This window comes from Papaver somniferum, unplaced genomic scaffold, assembly GCF_003573695.1.
Source record: "Papaver somniferum cultivar HN1 unplaced genomic scaffold, ASM357369v1 unplaced-scaffold_81, whole genome shotgun sequence".
Lineage (NCBI taxonomy): Eukaryota > Viridiplantae > Streptophyta > Magnoliopsida > Ranunculales > Papaveraceae > Papaver > Papaver somniferum.
This window is the reverse complement of record NW_020651082.1, coordinates 3,791,990-3,812,781: the sequence shown is the minus strand read 5'-3', so window position 1 is coordinate 3,812,781 and position 20,792 is coordinate 3,791,990. Positions and strand designations below refer to the sequence as shown.

General features: G+C 37.9%; 1 pseudogene; it reads right to left on the bottom strand.

Moving 5' to 3' along the window:
- Positions 1 to 16,806: 16,806 nt before the first annotated feature.
- On the bottom strand, positions 16,807 to 16,906 carry LOC113345624 (annotated as a pseudogene).
- Between the last annotated feature and the right edge of the window lie 3,886 nt (positions 16,907 to 20,792).

Sequence of the window (20,792 nt, the reverse complement as noted above, 5' to 3'; positions counted from 1 at the left end):
GGAAAAATAAAAGCTTTGTTATGTGGCACATCTGGAAGAATAGATGTAAGAAAGTATTTGAATATATTCAGGTAAATGAAGAAGCAGTGGCCAGACAGTTCATAAGCAATAATAATGACTGAAACCATACATTGCAATATGCAAACAATGGTAGCCAACAGTCGTTTCAATTAGGGGTCAATCTTTCATGGATTCCTCCCAATCCCACTATTTTGAAAATAAATTTGATGCCTCATTTATTGGTTGTACAATACCTTATGAAATCGGACTAACAACAAGAGATCACGCAAGTATTTGCACTGGAGCAAAAGGATGTTTAAGGAAAACAACAGATTATTTAGCCGGGGCAGCAGCCTTTTTAGAGGACGCTATCCGGGCAAGAGACAAAAGACTCCCAAGAGTGGTCTTTGAAGGTGATTATCAAAACGTCATCAATTGGTTCAGAATACTGGTCAAGGGTTCATTTCCAATCATAAGACATTCGCTTTAACTAATTGAAAAACACGGGGTACCAAAATACACCACCAACTTTTTCGTTTGTACCTATAAGACAAACTAATGCAATTACAAGTAGACTAACTTAATGATCCTTGAACAATATGTATACACGATTTATCTTGGTTGTACAATCAGTAGTTTAGATCAAATATCTGTGAACATGATTGAGTACAATAACTCTTGGACGATCTCAAAAATCAATATCCAAGACAACCTAGTATGTATTGTAACAGTACGTGAACCAAATTCCAATAATAAAAATTCTTGTAGTCTTTATTTCAAGATACGAATTCTCAAGAAAAGGTCTTTTAGGTTCTATATAGTTTTAGTTAAAAACTATCTAGGTTGTTTATCAAATCGCTTGATTTTACTTTAATCATATCAAACACAAATATAATGTGGAAGTAAAAAGTAAATCACGACACGGATAAACTTTTCTGACGAGGAAAACTTCACCTGCTGAAAAACCCCGGGACCTCGTCTAGTTTGAACAACGAGTCGTATTAAATCGCCACAGACACTAGGCTACTATTAGACTTCGAATTGGGAATGTAGTTGAGACCGATCCACCCTCTAAGAAATTAAGTTAGGCCGTGCTCCTTAAGTCTCTTGAACCTCCTATAACTCTACGCACTTGATTCCCTTAGCTGACGTCCTTTACAACCTAAGAGTTGCTTCAGCCGCAATGAAATTTTTTTGGGTTTTGAATCCACAAAACACCGATTTTGATTTCCCTTTTGATGTACATCAAGGTTTTGGAAATCTTATGTTTATTTTGAATAATTACAAGGTGAAAGTAATTATTATACTCTTCAAAGCTGGAAGAGAAACCTAATTATTCTACAACAAGAACAGCTAGAATGAATCAAGAGATATCTTGTTAAAACTTCTTAAAAAAGTTATGAGACACCTTAATTGAAGTTTTCTTTCTAAGTCAGAATTCGACCAGCTAGTGTTGGTATACGTTCGTGAACTGAAATCTATCAAACCTAGGGTTTATGATCAACAATCCTTGAATGACCTTATATAGTCCGGCCTAAAACAAGAAATGGTCATTCCAGATTTGCTTCGGTCAGAAAGTAGAGGATAATGGTTGGTTTTGGGGAGGGAAGCGAAGAGATTGTTGAGACCAAGATAATTGATTCTGGAAGAGTAGCGGTATGACGACTTGTATCAGAAAGTGGAAAGCTAACAGATGGAAAAATAACAAATATTTTCTGAGAGGAAGGGTAGCCGTTAATTATTGCAAACCTTCGTTTGGTAGCCAGCGGCATGAAAGCATGGTCGGCATGGATTTAACATGGTTAGGCATGGCCAAGATAGGATTTTGGCATAGTTTAGGTGCGGCCAAAAAACTAGGGTTTTGGCATTGTTTTGGCGCGACCAAAATTTGGGCCATGCGTTAGCTGGTAATCTTGGACGGCTAAGATCTGCATCTTATATGGAAAGGTGGCCATCGATTGTTGCAACTCTTCGTTTTGGAAGCCAACGTCGTGAAGGAAAGGCTGGCATGGTTTCGGCACAGTGGTGTGGTTGGCATGATTGGCATGTCTTGTCGCGGAGATGTGGCTGGCACGGCATGCTATTGGCACATGTGGCATGGTTGGCATGCCTTGGCGTGGAGATGTGGCCGGCACGACATGCCATTGGCACATGAGGAATGGTTGGCATGCCTTGGCGTGGATATGTGGCTGGCACGGTATGCCATTGGCACATGTGACATGGTTGGCATGTATTGGCGTGGAGGTGTGGCTGGAACGACATGTCATTGGCACATGTGGCATGGTTGGCATGCCTTGGCGCGGAGAGGTTGCACGGCATGCCATTGGCACATGTGGTGTGACATGGTTAGCATACCTTGGGTGGCGAACTTGGACGGTTGAGATCTGCATCTCAGATGGAAGGGTGGCCGTTGATTGTTGCAACCCTTCGTTTTGGAAGCCAGTGGCATGTAGAGGGGCCGACATGGCTTTGGCATTCAAACGTGGCCAAGCTAGGATTTTGGCATAGTTAGGCGTGGCCAAAAACTAGGGTTTGGTATTAGTTTTGGGCGCAACCAAAATTAGGGCTTGGCGTTGGGCCAAAGGTTACCACGCGTTAGCTGGAGACCTTGGACGGCTAAGATCTGCGTCTCAGATAGAAGGGTGGCCGTTGATCGTTGCAACCCTTTGTTTTGGCAGCCAGCGGCATGTAGCGGGGCCGGCATGGCTTTGGAATGGAAATGTGGCCAAGCTATGATTTTGGCATAATTAGGCGCGGCCAAAATTAGGGATTGGCGTTAGGCCAAAGGTTACCACGCGTTAGCTTGCGACCTTGGACGGCTAAGATCTGCATCTCAGACGGAAGGGTGGCCGTTGATTGTTGCAACCCTTCGTTTTGGCACCCATCGGCATATAGCGGGGCTGACATTGCTTTTGGCATGGAATCGTGGCTGGCATGGTTGGCATGCCTTGGTGCATAGACGTGGCTGGCATGGTTGGAGTGCCTTGGCGCGGAGATGTGGCTGGCACGGGATGCCATTGGCACATGTGGCATGAGAATTATGGTTTGTCATAGATGATGTCAGTCAATGCTAAGGGTTCTTCCGTGGAACATGACACATGTATTTAGAAAAGGTACCCTGGTAATTCCTACGTAGGAATGCTGATTGATTCAATAAATGCACTAATGGTCACAGTGACGTCATGTCAGATGTGCGGTTTTACGATTTTAACCCTAAGCTAAAAACCACCATCAACACCTGGTCAAGCTACTTCAGGTAAAAATAAAAACTATGCATCTTATTTTGATGATAGAAAATTTTATGATAACTTTTCACATCATAATCGTTTTTCCTCATGACTTTGGAAAAAGAGAGTCAACGGTAATCTACGGTCGTTTGATGAGCTCAAGGCTCATACTTGTGCTAATTAATCACAAGGTTGGAATCTCACTCACAAAAATCCTGGTTGAGTGAGATATAGTCAGGTATACTTGATGGCAAAGTGTTTTCTGATTCTCTAAACTATTTTCTTATCGTCTTTAGCTGGAGTATCAATCACAAACATTTTTCATAGGTACTTTTTTGTTTTGTTTGTTTTATTCTTTTTGGGCCATGTTGTATTCGTATGTATACACGGGTTTCCATCACGAGTCAACTATTTAAACCCTAATATCCCTTCCTCAATAAACCCTTAAATACTTACCTATTGAGTTACAAAAGTCACGTACGCACATTCTAGGTTGGTTTCTGGGTTATCAAGAATGTCTTCTTCTTCATCTTGCTATGGTGATTTTGCAAGAGGATTCCTTGACAAAGATTTTGTTGTTGAGTCCAAGAAGAAAATAACCCTTGTAGATGAAGATCATCCTAATGCTTCATGTTATTTTGCCTATGTTCATGAGGATGCTGAAAAGGATGATATGATTTCTGTTGAAGTTGTTCATGACTTTCTTAAGTACTTTGGGGAAGCAAAACAAGAACTCATTGTGACTCTGAAAAATCTTGATGCATTGAAAACTGAGTTGAAAAAGGTTATTGTTGACATTGGTCTCATAAAGTCTTACATCAATGATCTTCGCAAATAGAATCACCTCTCTAATGCTGCAATGAATGTTGTTGTTCACAAGATCAAAGACCTTATGACTCGTGAGGATCCTGAACCGTCCATATGATCTTATTTCGTGTTCGGCATAGCGATGGAGTATTTTTTCTTTGGATTGTTTCTTTTTGTTGCCTAGTATGTCTTCTTTTTGGTTTAGTTGGAAGAATAACTAGTTCTTGAATAACAATGATTTTGACTACATATAGATATTATTTTTCATCTTCTTGTTCTTTTTTAGGTTTATTGGTTTAAATTCTAAAAATATTTGGAGGATGATGTTTTTGCAGTATTAATCCTTGTGATTTGTTATATTGCAATTTGTTATGGGATAATGGTGTTTACGTCCGTGAACTATGTTTGTCCCATACTCTTTCAAAAGTAAAGTCGTTTGTGATCGGTATTCACATACTGGTAAAAGAATGGATAGACTTTTGACAAATACAAAAGTTAAGCCTATATTGTCAAACATTTGATGGAAGATAGGTTAAAATATTTTGTTTTCAAGGATTATGTCTATTAATATCGTTATGCAAATAGTGATTGAAGATAGAATGAATCCTTGTGTATTCTGCAGTATTGATCATCCCTGATCCATATTTTTATGTATTATTGTGAGGCTCCGTAATGCATCTTATGTTGAGCACTAAAAAACCAAGTTGATTTATTAGCTTAGTTGGTGTTCCGTGAGATATGTTATGTCGAGCATATTAAACTAAATTAATCATCTTGTTTGGTTATTTAGTTATTGCTCCTTAAGTTTTCTTATGTTGAGAAAAACAAATGACAATTAAATTGATTACTTTTGTGATTAGTTTGGTTGTGTATTCTGATTAGGTTAATTATGGGTTCTCTTGTAGTTAGTCTAGTTGAGTATTTTCGTGTCTCCATAAGTTCTCTTATGTTGAGCACAATCAATTGAATTGATAACTTTTTGTGTTTAATTTGATTGCGTATTCCGATTAAATTAATCATGGGTTTACTTGTGATTAATTTGATTGAGTTTCTTGGATATAGAAAATCATTCTCATGGTTTTTGGTGTCCAATAAAATCCTTCTTTTCTTTTGAAATTAAGGTCGCTCTTGTTGTTCTTTCGGGAATGACATCAAATGGGGGAGAGTTCTTTTGAACTTGTACTTGATGGTCATATCTTGAGAGGTGTGCGGTTGTGGAATATTAGAGGGGTTATCTTGTATCTTTAAACTCCTTGATGAATGCATTTAGCTTCGGATTTATGATTGCATCTAATTAGTTGGTATGTATTTTTTCCTTTTGTCATGAAATGTCTCTCTCGGAAATTTCATTATGATCCCGTTCTTATACCTTTGCCAATTTTATTGACAAAAAGGGGGAAAATTAATATGTAGGTCATGATAGACACATTTTTGTGTCTAATTTGATCTCAATACTATATTGTTGGCACTCGATTTTGTACTAATTTCGTTATTTTATGTCTTTGTAGGAAATTTTAGAGAAATAAGCCCTTGCGGCGAAATAGGCTCAAAAAGTAGTGTTTTACACCCCGGAGAAATGCACCGTAGGCACCCCAGAAATGCACCGGAAGCGTCCCAGAAATGTGCCGGAGGAATCCAGAAAAATTACTATTTCCACCCAAAATTACTATTCGCACCCCAACACTTTGGATAAGGGGCGACCACTGGATAAGGGGCGACCTTCTTCCAAAATTCAAAATTTGTTTTGGCGGGAAATTTTTTACTCTCTGGCAGAATTTTCGATTGATTTGTGATGGTGTTCTAGGGAGATTCAATGGCTGAAATTTGGTAGGATGTTGTGATTTAGCCTAAGGAAGATATTGTGGGTATCGAATCTGATCGAATTTGTCTGGAAAACCTGTTTGATCCCACGAGTTGAAAACAGGGGCGTATTGCATGGGAGAATATTCTCCATTAAACTCGAGAAGATTTGAGACATTTTTCTCGCTCCAATTAGTTTATACCATCCTGTTTAACCGAAACAGATATGGTAAGAGGTTTAAATTCGAGAAAATACTCTTGTGGTGTGATTATTCCCCGTATCTGCATGGAGAGTAAAACCGAATATATTTGATTGATTGATGAGATTTTGGATGATTGCGAGTATATATAAGGTCTTGGGGCATCAATGAGAGGGGGTCGAGAGTTGGGAGGAGAGAAGGAACGCTGCAGATCGAGAACCATGATTTCTCTCTGCTGCTGTTGCTGCCATTGATGAAGATGAAGAACATGAAGAACGGACGAGCGGAAGCAGTCGTTTATCAACAGTGAAACGACTCGCAAGCCTGGGTCGCAGCACAGTCTAAACAGTAGCAGCACTTGTCATTTATCGTTCATTCTGAGACGCTTTTTGTGCGTCGCAGATTACAGTTTACACCATTTTCTCTTCTTCTCATCATTTGTAAACCACTTTTTGAGCAATAAATAATTATTTTGAGAGCATTTATACTGTGATGAGCTAATTCCCTCGTAACCAAGTCAATGGAGGAAGCTATTCACGCAACATAAATGGGTAACTATTTCATTTAATTATATAATTCACCTAATCCTGCTTTTGCGGAGTTTTAAATTGTTTGAATGATTGTCTTAATTATTTGTTATTCAGTTTGATAGGTTATGCTTGGTTTAATCTCTTGATAATCTATGCTTAAGGTTTACAAATAATGTTTGAGAATTTGTATGATTGATAGTGAATTAAAGATAAAAGAGGACTTAAGAATTGAATAGAGTTTTGAAATATTTATCATAATTTTGTGTAGTAGTGGAATCTAGTGTCTTGGTTACCTCTCGCCCAAATTGTTAATATTTTGTATAATTATTTATTAATTCTAAAAAAAATTATCCTTCACAAGTCCGAGAGTTTGAACCTCATTACTACAACCACGAAAAATCTATAATCATTTTGGCGCCGCCGACGCGGATTTGTTCTTAGGTAGAATTTTTTTTAGGTTTATTATTATTTTTTTTAGAATTGTTTGTTCCTTTTTACGTTTCTTTTTGTCTTTATTTTGCAGGTTCAAAGTGAAAACTAAGGACTTGGAGAGGAAAAAGCTTAAAGCGAAAAGAGAAGAAAAAAAAGGACAATTTTAGGATTTAATTTTTAATTTTTAATTCTTTTGAGTGTGTGAGGAAAACTGTCATTTTTTTTTTAATTTTGGACTTTAAACAATTGGACTTTATTTTATTTTTTTTAACCCTACGGAAGGGTATTATTATTAAAAAAAAAAAATTTATTATATAAACTGTGTGCAGGGAAGGACGACGATTACTATATCGTCTCGGCCCCTCGGGTTCGCACACGGCATAGGAGTCGTGGCCCGAGTCGACGACAACGGTTCATCCCCCGTCTGGTACGGGAGGTAAGTCCATCGAAACACTCGCGAATCTCCTGTAAGCGAGTTACTGTATTCCTTAAGGTGATTCATTGATTGAGGACGAATTTGGACTGTTTTTAAATTCCTAGTAAAGGGCAAGGCCTGGCCAATACAAGATAAGGGTTCGGATTTCATCACCGCTCCCTTCTTGCCCGCCTTAGGAAAACGAAACCTAACGCGAACCCAAGCTTAAAATTTGGAATAGAACGAGACCGATAGGGTAAGGAGCTTAATAGGAAACTCGTTCGAAAAATATTGGTTGCTCTTTAAGCACACTCCAAAGTTCGTGATGGTTTCTGTGAGTTGAATGCGTGACTGCGCCGCCTTGTGATAGCGGTGAGGCCTTGGGTATCAAAGCTCCACTGAGCTTCCCTCGCCTCAATTCAACTTACTTTGACTCGGATTGATTCCAGAGGGGTTTGCTCAAATTGCAACGAATTCCCTTTCGAAAGATAGAAGCTGGTCTAGAAACAATCTAAGTGGAGCCATCATGCTTTTTGTTTGCTATAAATCTCTAGGTTTGCTTTGGTGGAGTCGAGTCGGCCTTGTTTGTGATTGTATAGAATCTCTGTGTAGTTTATATTTCTTCGGTGATGAATCCTTTTGAGGAGACGCCACCTGCGATGACGTTGCGAGAATATATGTCTAGAAATTATCGTTATCAAGAGACGTCTTCGGAAATGACTCTTGGTGAATATATGCGTGAGCAGCGATATATGGATACTCCAACTTTTATTGAGGAATCACCTCTAACGATCTATGAGAAATATTATAAACATAGACCATGTAGTTTGGAACAAAGATTGAGAATTCTTGAATTTCAAAAATTGTATCATGATGATGAGGATAGTGATGATGAAGAATCTGAAATATGTAGACAGAGTAATCAGGAATTTGTTTCTCCAATTGAGCCTTATAATGATAATGTTATTTCTAGTTCAAATCCAAATAATTTTAATAATTATTCACCTATTCAAAAGGAAGAGGATTTGACTAGAGATACCACAGTTTTAGACGAGGATTACGAAGCCGATAATGGTCTAGAGGAACGAGTTTATTCTGAGAATATTGTTTTAGAGTCTAGCGATTTAGAAACATTAGTCTTAGAAGAAGAACATGAACTCGTAGAGATTTTAAATATGAGTAAAGATGCACCACCTGATAATAACTTAGAAGAATCAATTGACCATTTTCAAGAATCTAATGATCCAGAAATTAGGGAGATTGTGACTAGTCTAGCTAGAGACACTGAAAACTCTAAGTTTGGGGGTGATTATCACCTTCCTAGTGCCTTACCTTTAACTCTTAGAAAGGTCCCTCACTTGGGACTTGACATATGTGCCTCAACCATTTTACAAGATTACCTTCATGCTCGTTTTCCCGAACCTAATGATGTCCAGGAAGAAGTTCAGTCGTTAGAAACCCATCCTATGGTTGATGTGGTTTGCCCAGGATATGATCCCCAGATTGACTTTGTTTTCCCACCAAATAGTTTTCTTCCAACTGTGGGAACGTTTATATTCCAAATGTGTCGAATATTAAGTTGTGAGACTAAACCTAAATGCCTTAGGAAATTAGAATCGATACATTTGCTTAAGAATGACCACTATTCTCACTATGGTCAATTTTGTAAGTCATATCTGATTGACTTAGAGGATCCGCAATTATTTAGGTTATTACTTTGTGATTCCAAGTTCTTATTTGAGTTTTTCCAGACTCTAGGACCTAATAATTTGGATCCAACCTATGAAGAAACGCAACCAATGAAAATATTCTATTTAGACCCTTTCATAGAACCTGAACCTGAACCACAATTAGCGATAGTTATCATGAAACTAGGTAAGGGCATGCTAGTGTTGTTCATTTCGTTGGTTCACTGTAGTTTCCTTTTGTCAGCTATTTTTGGTTTTAAAGACCCACAGTTATTCCGGCTACTGTTATACGGTTCGAGTTGACTAAACCTTTCCTACGTCTGGCTGAAGACTTTAAACTTAGCACTACTTGGGAGGTAACCCAATCTCATGCAACACGGTAATATCCTTCCTTAACTCTTTCGCTTCAAATGGTAACAGTTTCTCCTTGTTCATGCTTTTAGTTTCATCTTTAGAACATTGAGGACAATGTTAGATTTATGTTTGGGGGTATGGGAGAAACTTTTTAGTTGCAATTAATAAACTCCAGAGCATAGAAATTTACGCCTATTAAGGATAGCACTAACCAATCTAAGTGGATGGAAACATTTTTGTTTTAGGAGCTGAGGAGCCAATCTGACTAGATGGAAACATTTATAGAGTCTATTCATAAAAGCACAGAGCTCAGGTGTTAGAAATAACATGATAGTTTCGCCATATCTCGTCGAGTCCTTTTCACTTTCTATTTTTAGTTTTCTTTTATTTCAAGTGATTTGGTGGGGCACACGATTCAAGTTGTTACCTTTGTTAGGGTGAAATAGAGTGACTGAGTTACCAAAAAAAAAAAGAGGCCGGACCAGTTAGACCAATCGGAATAAGTATTAACACTTGGATGACAATATGCGTGTGTTCTCCCTGTTTCCGTCGCCTAAGCAAGCGTGGAATGCAGGACCCCTGGGAACTATCGTGTAATCTGCTGACAAGAAGCATGCGCTTGGATCCAAAAGATCTATTCATGCCGTTAAGTTAAAAAAAAAATGGTTATTGTTATGTATAGTCAACTGCTGGTTCCCTTGTATTTGCCAGTTTGTTGATCTAGATTTAAGTTATTGACCACTGGTTCCCTTGTATATGCCAGTGTGTTAATATTAGTCAGACCGGTATCTCAGTCATTTAGGTTAGGTTCATCTTGGCAGAGGCCTTCAGACAGATATGGGAAACACCGTTCACTTTTCAACCATCTACATTTTTCTTTTTCCATCTTCTTAATCTTTTCATGTGATTAGTCTGACTCCGAGTATGATGTCCATCGTGAAACTATCTTAGTAGAGATCTGTCACTTATATGAATTTTAGTATGCTTGAGTGCAAACTCGTGTACAGCAATTGGAATTTCGCATCAGGGTTCTTCCTCTTAGAGTCAATAATTGTATGCCAACCAAGGAGGTTCTTTAGTGCTTTCCAAGGTTCTGCGTAGATAGCTAGGGTCTGGAGTATTGGTTTTTGTGGGTACACCTCTGATAAACCCATCCGAGATTAACTCGGTCACTTCTCTAGAATAAATTTGCTCGAGGACTAGCAAATAATAAGTTTGGGGGTGTGATAGACACATTTTTGTGTCTAATTTGATCTCAATACTATATTGTTGGCACTCGATTTTGTACTAATTTCGTTATTTTATGTCTTTGTAGGAAATTTTAGAGAAATAAGCCCTTGCGGCGAAATAGGCTCAAAAAGTAGTGTTTTACACTCCGGAGAAATGCACCGTAGGAACCCCAGAAATGCACCGGAAGCGTCCCAGAAATGTGCCGGAGGAATCCAGAAAAATTACTATTTCCACCCAAAATTACTATTCGCACCCCAACACTTTGGATAAGGGGCGACCTTCTTCCAAAATTCAAAATTTGTTTTGGCGGGAAATGTTTTTACTCTCTGGCAGAATTTTCGATTGATTTGTGATGGTTTTCTAGGGAGATTCAATGGCTGAAATTTGGTAGGATGTTGTGATTTAGCCTAAGGAAGATATTGTGGGTATCGAATCTGATCGAATTTGTCTGGAAAACCTGTTTGATCCCACGAGTTGAAAACAGGGGCGTATTGCATGGGAGAATATTCTCCATTAAACTCGAGAAGATTTGGGACATTTTTCTCGCTCCAATTAGTTTATACCATCCTGTTTAACCGAAACAGATATGGTAAGAGGTTTAAATTCGAGAAAATACTCTTGTGGTGTGATTATTCCCCGTATCTGCATGGAGAGTAAAACCGAATATATTTGATTGATTGATGAGATTTTGGATGATTGTGAATATATATAAGGTCTTGGGGCATCAATGAGAGGGGGTCGAGAGTTGGGAGGAGAGAAGGAACGTTGCAGAATCGAGAACCATGATTTCTCTCTGCTGCTGTTGCTGCCATTGATGAAGATGAAGAACATGAAGAACGGACTAGCGGAAGCAGTCGTTTATCAACAGTGAAACGACTCGCAAGCCTGAGTCGCAGCTTAGTCTAAACAGTAGCAGCACTTGTCATTTATCGTTCATTCTGAGACGCTTTTTGTGCGTCGCAGATTACAGTTTACACCATTTTCTCTTCTTCTCATCATTTGTAAACCACTTTTTGAGAAATAAATAATTATTTTGAGAGCATTTATACTATGATGAGCTAATTCCATCGTAACCAAGGCAATGGAGGAAGCTATTCACGCAACATAAATGGGTAACTATTTCATTTAATTATATAATTCACCTAATCGCTGCTTTTGCGGAGTTTTAAATTGTTTGAATGATTGTCTTAATTATTTGTTATTCAGTTTGATAGGTTATGCTTGGTTTAATCTCTTGATAATATATGCTTAAGGTTTACAAATAATGTTTGAGAATTTGTATGATTGATAGTGAATTAAAGATAAAAGAGGACTTAAGAATTGAATAGAGTTTTGAAATATTTATCATAATTTTGCGTAGTAGTGGAATCTAGTGTCTTGGTTACCTCTCGCCCAAATTGTTAATATTTTGTATAATTATTTATTAAGTCTAAAAAAAATTATCCTTCACAAGTCCGAGAGTTTGAACCTCATTACTACAACCACGAAAAATCTATAATCAGGTCATACTACAAATACATATGGTTTTCGGATCATTATGTAAGGGGGAGTGGTTTCCATGTGAGATGGAGTATTGACTAAGGGGGAGTGATACATATCACCATAGTATTATTGTTAAAGTTGTGATACAATTGAACTTTGACACTGTGTAATAATACTATGACACTGTATAACAATGATCGAGAACGATGCTTTCTCATTGTTATAGCTACGGATCTTCAACAACGGTGATGTTAAACATACAACCTTTGGGATCATTGGAGTACTTGGAAGTGACGAAGATTTCGAGGAATGTTGAAGATTAGACATGTGGAATATGAGATACTAAAGTTTCTTTATCTTTTTTGTATTTCATATGTATTGATAGTTTTGTCACTAAAATTGACAAAGGGGGAGATTGTTAGAGCATTGCTCGGTCAACCTCGCATGCGTTGCTATATCAAGCATGTTTGTCAATGTTAGTGATCAAAACTATAAGTCTTGATTTCTACTCTACTTATAGATAAGTCTCGGACTAGGATAGAAAGTGTAGTTGAGCTCAAGGACTTCATGGAGATTCATCATACAAGCAGAAGAACTACTCAAGGAAACGGTGGAACTTTTAGACAAAAAGGTATGTGAAGACTTGAACTTATCTATCACTCAAAAGTCTATCTACTCTATCTCCTACTCTTTGAGACAAGAAGTCGTATGCTATATATATAGACTTGGATTATACACATTTGGTACTTCGAGCCGAGTATACCTCGCCTATCTATATCTCGAAATATGTGTTGGTAAGCTTTTCGCTTCTATCAAGTTTATATTTACCTAGTGACGAAAGTCATGATATGTTTCAATCACTTTGAAAATTGCTTTGACGAGAAATGGTGTAACAACTATATAACATCCTCTAAGAATATTTCAATGATTAAATGAGAGTTTAAATTACATAACCAATGATGGACATAAGCATTCTTGTGGAAACACAATTATGTATAAGTCTTATTCCTTGAACCAAAGTTTGTGAACTTTGTTGATCAAGAGAAACCGGAAGAATGGCTTGTTGCCAAGTCCGCGAACTCAGTCCGCAAACTTCCGAACTTCTCATCGCGAGAAATTCTGCTGGAGTTGACAAACTAGTTGCGTGAGTACCAGTCCGCGAACCGACGGAAGGTCTTTTGCCGATATTTTCTGCTGGAGTTTGTAAACTCTGTCGGTTGCTTAAGACCGCGAACCTAGTCTGCGAACTTAAGAAGGTTATATATCTGAAGATGATTTCTGAACTTAAACTTAAAAATACTAAGGAATGCAGTTTGCAAACTGATAGACGCATTTATGTGTCTAATATATCTCAATTGTATATATTGTTAGTGCTCGATTTTATACTTATTTAGTTATTTTATGTCTTTGTAGGTGTTTTTGGAGAAATAAGCTTTTGCGGGAAAATTGGCTCGAAAAGTGGTATTTGCGCTCGTGGGAGAAAATCACTAAAGACACCTCTTATTTGGATAAGGGGCACTCAATTACTAAGGGACACCCACTTGTTATTTACACCCCAGGATACCCAGTGTTAAAGGCACCCGACAGTTGGTTAAGGGGAACCTTTCTTCATCATTTAAAATACTTAGATTATGGAGGGAAAGTTGATTCTCGTCTGCAACAATTTCACGATCGATTTTTGGGTAGACTTTACCAGAGATCCATGGGATTTGGTTAGTAATAGTATGTCATGATGAAACAGGCTTGGCACTCGGGTTTAAAGTCGAAAGAAAAGTCACGTAGTTTCTATACAGGGAGAGTTACGGGATTTGTTTGAAGGAAGAATATCTCGGTCTGATTAAGTTGCGTGTGAAGAATATGTGCTGTTGATTTGATTCTATCTTTGGGAAGAGTCCAGGAAAAAGCAAAGTAGCCGCGTAGGAGGAAAAAGAGGAGTTTTCATCAGTTGGATTCAAACATGGAAGAATATCTTATTTACGGAAACATGGGAGTAATCTTGGTCCTGTTCGACTTAATATGGAAGTTATATGCATTATCAACCGAGGATTTTTCTTGTGGAGGCATAATAGGAGAGTTTGAATGAATCTGCAAACGCGTATGAGAAAAGAAAGGGAGATATTGACGTGACTTGGAGTAAAAAAAAAATAGAAGAAATCTCGAGTATTTCGGGAGATTTATTAAGCTGCCGTCTATAAAAGGAGAGGGGATAATTCATATAAGGGGACGAAACCTTAGGAGAAGTTTAGAGGAGAATAGAGAGCTCCAGAAATCGAGTTGCAGGAAAAATACAATATTCTGCTGCTGCTGCTGAAGAGGAAGAACACGAAGAACATTGACGCACAAGCAACTGTCGCAGCAAACTATCGTTGTTTTAAAGCAGTACCTATGTGTCGTTCATCACAGCGGTTGCATTAGGTCTTTAGTTACCATTTCTCCCTGTAACAGTGATTCTGCAACACCAGCAAACTGTTGCGAATCGTCTGTATTATCACTTTTCATCTTTTTGATCATCTTTTGAGCCATAAACAATTATTTTGAGATCATGATTAATATGAGGAGCTAAAACCCATTGCTGAGGCGATAGAGGAAGCTATTTTTCCAACAAAAAGCGGTACAATATATTTTATTTAATTTATTGCAATTATTTTTATGATTATTTGCCTTGAACTATTATTGAATATGATTTTTATTTGAATGATTGTGATCTATTTTGATGGAGTATACTTAGTTTATAGACTCTTGATGCTTCATATTTGGTATTTACAATTATTACTTTTGAAAATCTATTAGTTGCAATATTTTAGAATCAAATTAAAAGAGAAAATTGCATGAATATAAATATTTGGACCAAATCACTTTGAATTTGGAAAATAGTGGAATCTTAGCCTCAGTGTTCTTTTAATATTGATACCAACTTTGTCGGTGTTTGTTATAATTATTAGCGAGTTTTCTATTTAGTTTTGAATTTAAGTCTAAAGTTATCCTTCACAAGTTCGAGAATTTAATCACTTTTTACCACTATCTACAAATCACATCAATTTTTGGCGCCGCTGCCGGGGACTTGATTTTAGGGTTTTAGATTTATTTTATTTTTATTTTTCTTATTTTTGTTCTTTTTATGTTTTTGGGTATTTATCTTGTGTCTACAGGTTCTGGATCATAAAGAGATTGGTGATTTCATAAAGACTTGGAGCTAAAGATTAAAGAAAAAAGAACAGAAAAGAAGACAATTTTATTTTAGATAATTTTAGTTTAGGATTTGTTTATTTTCTTTTAGAAAAAAAAACTGTATTAGGGTTTATTATTTTTGTAATTTTTCTTTTCTTTTTGGACTTTTGGACTTTGGGACATTATTATTTTTTATTACCCTACAGAAGGGTACTTTAAATATAAAATGTTTGCAGAGAAGGAGGACAATTACGATATTGTCTCTGCACCTTGGGTTCGTACACTTGACATCGGAGTCAATGGCCTGATTCGACTACAACCGATTCATCCCCCGTCTGGTACGTGAGGTAAGTTTGTCGAAACACTCGCGAATCCCCTGTCAGCGAGTCATTGGACTCCTTCGTATGCATATATGTTGAGGACTGAATACAAACATTTATTTTTCTAGTAAAGGGCAAGGCCTGTCCATACAAGATAAGGGTTCGGATTTCTTCACCGTTCTCTTCTTGCCCGCTTTAGGAACACGTAACCTACGCGAATCTAAGCCTAAAATTTTGACTAGAACGAGACCGATAGGGTAACGAGCTTAACAGGAAAGTCATTCGAAAAATATTGGTTACTCTTTTAAGCATACTTCGAAGTTCTTGATGGTTTATGTAAGTTGAATGAGTGACTGCGCCGCCTTGTAATATCGGTGAGGCCTTAGGTATCAAAGTTCCACCGAGCTTCCCTCGCCTATATTCAACTTACTTTAACTCGGATTGATTCCAGAGGGGTTTGCTTAAATTGTAACGAATTCCCGTTCGAAGGATTAGAAGCTGGTCTAGAAACAATCTAAGTGGAGCCATCATGCTTTTTGTTTGCTAGAAATCAATAGGTTTGATTTGGTTGAGTCGACCTTGATATGTGTTTCCTTACCCTTCCAATTTAGAAAATTCTACTGTATGCCTGAACGTAAAAGAGACGCACTAGGTAGATTTGTTAAAGAGAAACCTAGTAGTTCTAAGCGTCTCGATTACCTTAATCTAGAGAGTACGACTTTTGAAGAGTCTGTTTTTGAACGTCCTTTGACTGAGGAGAGAATCCCTGTTGCTCTGATAGCGCCAAAAATGGAAACTTTGAAAGCTTTGTTGAATCCAACTAGGACTACTCGTCCCTCATGTATCAGGTTAGCTGAGACGGAAGCAACTTATGAACTTAAATCTGGGACCTTACAGCTGCTCCCAATATTTTTAGGGAAATAAAATGAAAACCCCTATTTCCATGTTAGGGACTTTGAGGAAATTTGTAGTACCCTCAGGATTAGAAACCTAGATGATGATGCTTTGAAACTTAGGTTATTCCCCTTTTCCCTGAAAGATAAAGCTAAATCGTGGCTATATAGTTTGGCTTCCGGGTCAATCGAAACGTATGAACAACTTACATCTGCCTTTTTGAACAAGTTTTTCCCTAGGCACAAAACATCGTCTATTAGGACGCAAATCTGCACGTTTTCTCAACAGGAAGGAGAAACTTTGTATAGGTATTTGGAAAGGTTCAATGATTTATTAACCCAATGTCCTCATCATGGTTTAGAGAAGGTTAGGTTAGTTCAGATCCTTTATGAGGGTTTAGATTATCCCACCACAACCACAATAGAATCTATGTGTACTGGTGGATTTGAGAACCAAACAGTTGATGACGCGATGACATATTTGCATGAAGTCGCCGAAAAGACCCAACAATGGGAAAGTAGTAGGGGACCCCAGAAAACAATTCTTCTCGGCAGAGGAAACGTTAATAGGGTAGAAGGAGGCTATGAATTAGATGCCAAAATTGCTGCTATAGCGAAAAGGTTAGAATCTTTAGAAGTGGGTAACACTAGTGGTAGATTGGAGCCTTTTTGGGAAGGCCAGCATAATGAAGATCAAGCCAATGCTCTATATAATAACACTATGTTTGATAATCGTCAGAAGTTTGACCCATATTCAGAAACCTATAATCCTGGTTGGAGAAACCATCCGAACTTTTCATGGTCTAAGGGCCAGAGTCAGGGTCAGTCTAATAATTCTAATGCTCCCCAAGGTTTTGGCTACACTAGGAATACATCAGGCCCAGAAAATAAAACGACTAGCTTAGAGGAATCTATTAAGATGTTAGCAAAAACTCAGGAAATGTTAGCACAGATCCATGTTAGTTTTCAACAGGAAACCAAGCAGAATTTTCAAACTAATGCTCAGAGCCTTGCTAAGTTAGAACTTCAATTCAGCCAAATATCTAAGACCTTAAGTGAGAGAGATAATGGTAGGTTCCCTAGTCATACTAATCCCAATCCTAGAGGAGTTCATGAAGTAGGTACAAAAACATCGAATCAATTGAATGCTATTAGAACCCTTAGGAGTGGTAGAATAGTAGACAATCATGTAACCATGCTCGATAGTGAACATATTGTAGTTCACCCCTCAGGACCACTAGCTAAGGAAACTGATAAATTTTCTGATGATGCCAACTCAGTTCCTGAGAGGTCTGATTCTGTGCCTAGATCCCCATTTCCTCAGCTATTAGTACCAACAAAAAAGGAATCGAACTTTAATGACATATTGGAGGTTTTTAAGCAAGTTACCATAAACCTTCCTTTATTAGATGCAATTAGGAAAATTTCTGCTTATGCCAAGTTCCTTAAGGATATGTGTACGCGAAATGGAAAATTTGGCGTCTATAAGAAAGCCTTTTTAGCTAGTCACGTAAGTTCAATTATTCAAAACACTACAACTCCAAAGTACAAAGACCCAGGTTCCCCAACCATTGCTTGTACAATAGGTAAACGCCGGGTAGAAAAAGCTTTACTTGACTTATGAGCCAGTGGGAACCTACTTCCGTACCATGTGTACTTACAGCTAGGACTTGGTGAAATGAAACCTACTCAGATAACACTACAATTAGCTGATAGGTCTGTTAAAATTCCTCGAGGTGTTATTGAGGATGTCCTTATTGAGGTCGATAAGTTTATCTATCTAGTGGATTTCGTGGTACTAGATACTCAACCTGTCCCTGACCCAGAGAACCAGATACCTGAGATTTTAGGTCGCCCGTTTTTAGATACGTCGAATGCGATCATTAACTGTCGAAATGGTGTGATGAATTTATCTTTTGGTAATATGACTATAGAGATGAACATTTTTAATGTCAGTAAGCTACCTTATGAGCTAGATGACACATGTGTTGAAGACGTGAACATAATATAACCCTTAGTTCATAAGTCATTACCAAACATTTTATTTGAAGACTCATTAGAAAGTTGTCTATCCCATTTTGGTTTAGATTTTGATGACGATAGCACTATTGAACAAGTGAATGGTCTATTAGATTCTACCCCTGTGTTAGACACTGATAGATGGAAAGCTAGGTTCGAACCGTTACCAGTTTCTGAGACTACCCCAATTCCTTCTTTAGAAGAGCCCCCAAAGTTGGACCTTAAACCACTACCCAATACTCTAAAGTATGCATTTTTAGGCCCATCTGAGACTTTACCTGTGATTGTAGCTTCCGATTTGGATAATAACAATAAGGAAGCTTTAGGGTGGACTATAACAGACATTAAGGGTATAAGTCATACTGTGTGTATGCATCAGATTCATTTAGAGGAAGACTCCAAACCTTCTAGGGAGATGCAACGTCGACTGAACCCTAACATGAAAGAGGTAGTTCGAAAAGAGGTGCTTAAGTTGTTAGATACGCATATTATTTACCCAATTTCAGACAGTAAGTGGGTCAATCCTGTTCAGGTTGTCCCCAAGAAATCAGGTATCACTGTAGTCCAGAATGATAATAATGAATTAATCCCAACCCGAGTGACCACGGGATGGCATGTGTGTATTGACTATAGGAAATTGAACAAGGTCACAAGGAAGGATCACTTTCCCCTTCCTTTTATCGACCAAATGCTAGAGCGATTAGCTGGACATAGTCACTATTGCTTCTTAGATGGCTACTTCGGTTATAATCAGATCGTTATTGCCCCAGAAGACCAAGAGAAAACCACTTTTACCTTTCCCTTTGGTACCTTTGCGTATAGACGCATGCCTTTCGGGCTATGTAATGCCCCTGCGACTTTTCAGCGTTGTATGTTGAGCATATTTTCTGATATGGTAGAACGGTTCTTAGAGGTCTTTATGGATGATTTTTCAGTGTTTGGTTCATCTTTTTATGAGTGCTTGCATCATTTGACATTAGTGTTGACTAGGTGTAAGGAAAAGAATTTAGTGCTTAATTGGGAAAAATGCCATTTCATGGTTGAATCAGGAATTGTCTTAGGGCACATCGTTTCTTCAAAGGGTATAGAGGTAGACAAAGCCAAAATTGACCTTATTAAGACTCTACAGGTCCCAAAAACCGTAAAAGATATTAGGTCATTCTTAGGGCATGCAGGTTTTTACCGTCGATTCATTAAGGATTTTAGCTTGATTTCTAGACCTCTTTGCAATTTGCTTGCAAAATGTTAAGTTTGTCTTTGATGATGCTTGCTTAAAGGCTTTTGATAAGCTTAAAACTTTACTCACTACTGCCCCGATAGTCCAGGCACCTAACTGGAACCTACCCTTTGAAATTATGTGTGATGCTTCAGATTATGCTATAGGCGTTGTGCTAGGTCAGCGAGAAAACAAATTACTCCATGTGATTTACTATGCTAGCAAAACTCTGAATGATGCCCAAATGAACTATACAACTACCGAGAAGGAATTGCTAGCCATCGTGTTTGCCTTGGATAAGTTTAGATCCTATTTATTAGGTTCTAAGATCGTAATCTATACTGATCATGCTGCTTTGAAATACCTTTTGTCTAAGAAGGATACCAAACCTAGATTGATTAGATGGATCCTTTTGTTACAAGAATTTTGTCCAGACATTAGAGACAAAAAGGGTGCAGAGAATGTGTAGCAGACCACTTGTCTAGGCTAGTTGTTAGTTCCCCTAATAATTCCCTTCCTATAAGGGATAGTTTTCCTGATGAACAATTGTTCTCTGTTTCCCAATCACCTTGGTATGCAAATATAGTGAATTATCTTGTTACTGGTCGAATGCCTCAACATTGGGGTAAGCAAGATCGTTCTAGGTTTTTAGCCGAGGTTAAGCATTTCTTTTGGGACGATCCTTATCTGTTTAAGTATTGTCCGGACCAGATTATTAGGAGATGTGTATCTGAGAGTGACCAGTCTAGTTATCTCCTTTTGTCATGAACATGCATGTGGGGGTCATTTTAGTGCTAAGAAGACTGCTGCTAAGATTTTGCAGTGTGGATTTTACTGGCCTTCGTTGTTTAAAGATTCCCATAGTCATTGTGTTTCTTGTGAGCGTTGCCAGAAGTTAGGAACCATTTCCCGTAGAAATATGATGCCTTTGAACCCTATTTTAGTGATTGAGGTCTTTTATGTTTGGGGCATTGATTTTATGGGTCCATTTCCTATTTCGTTTGGTTATCT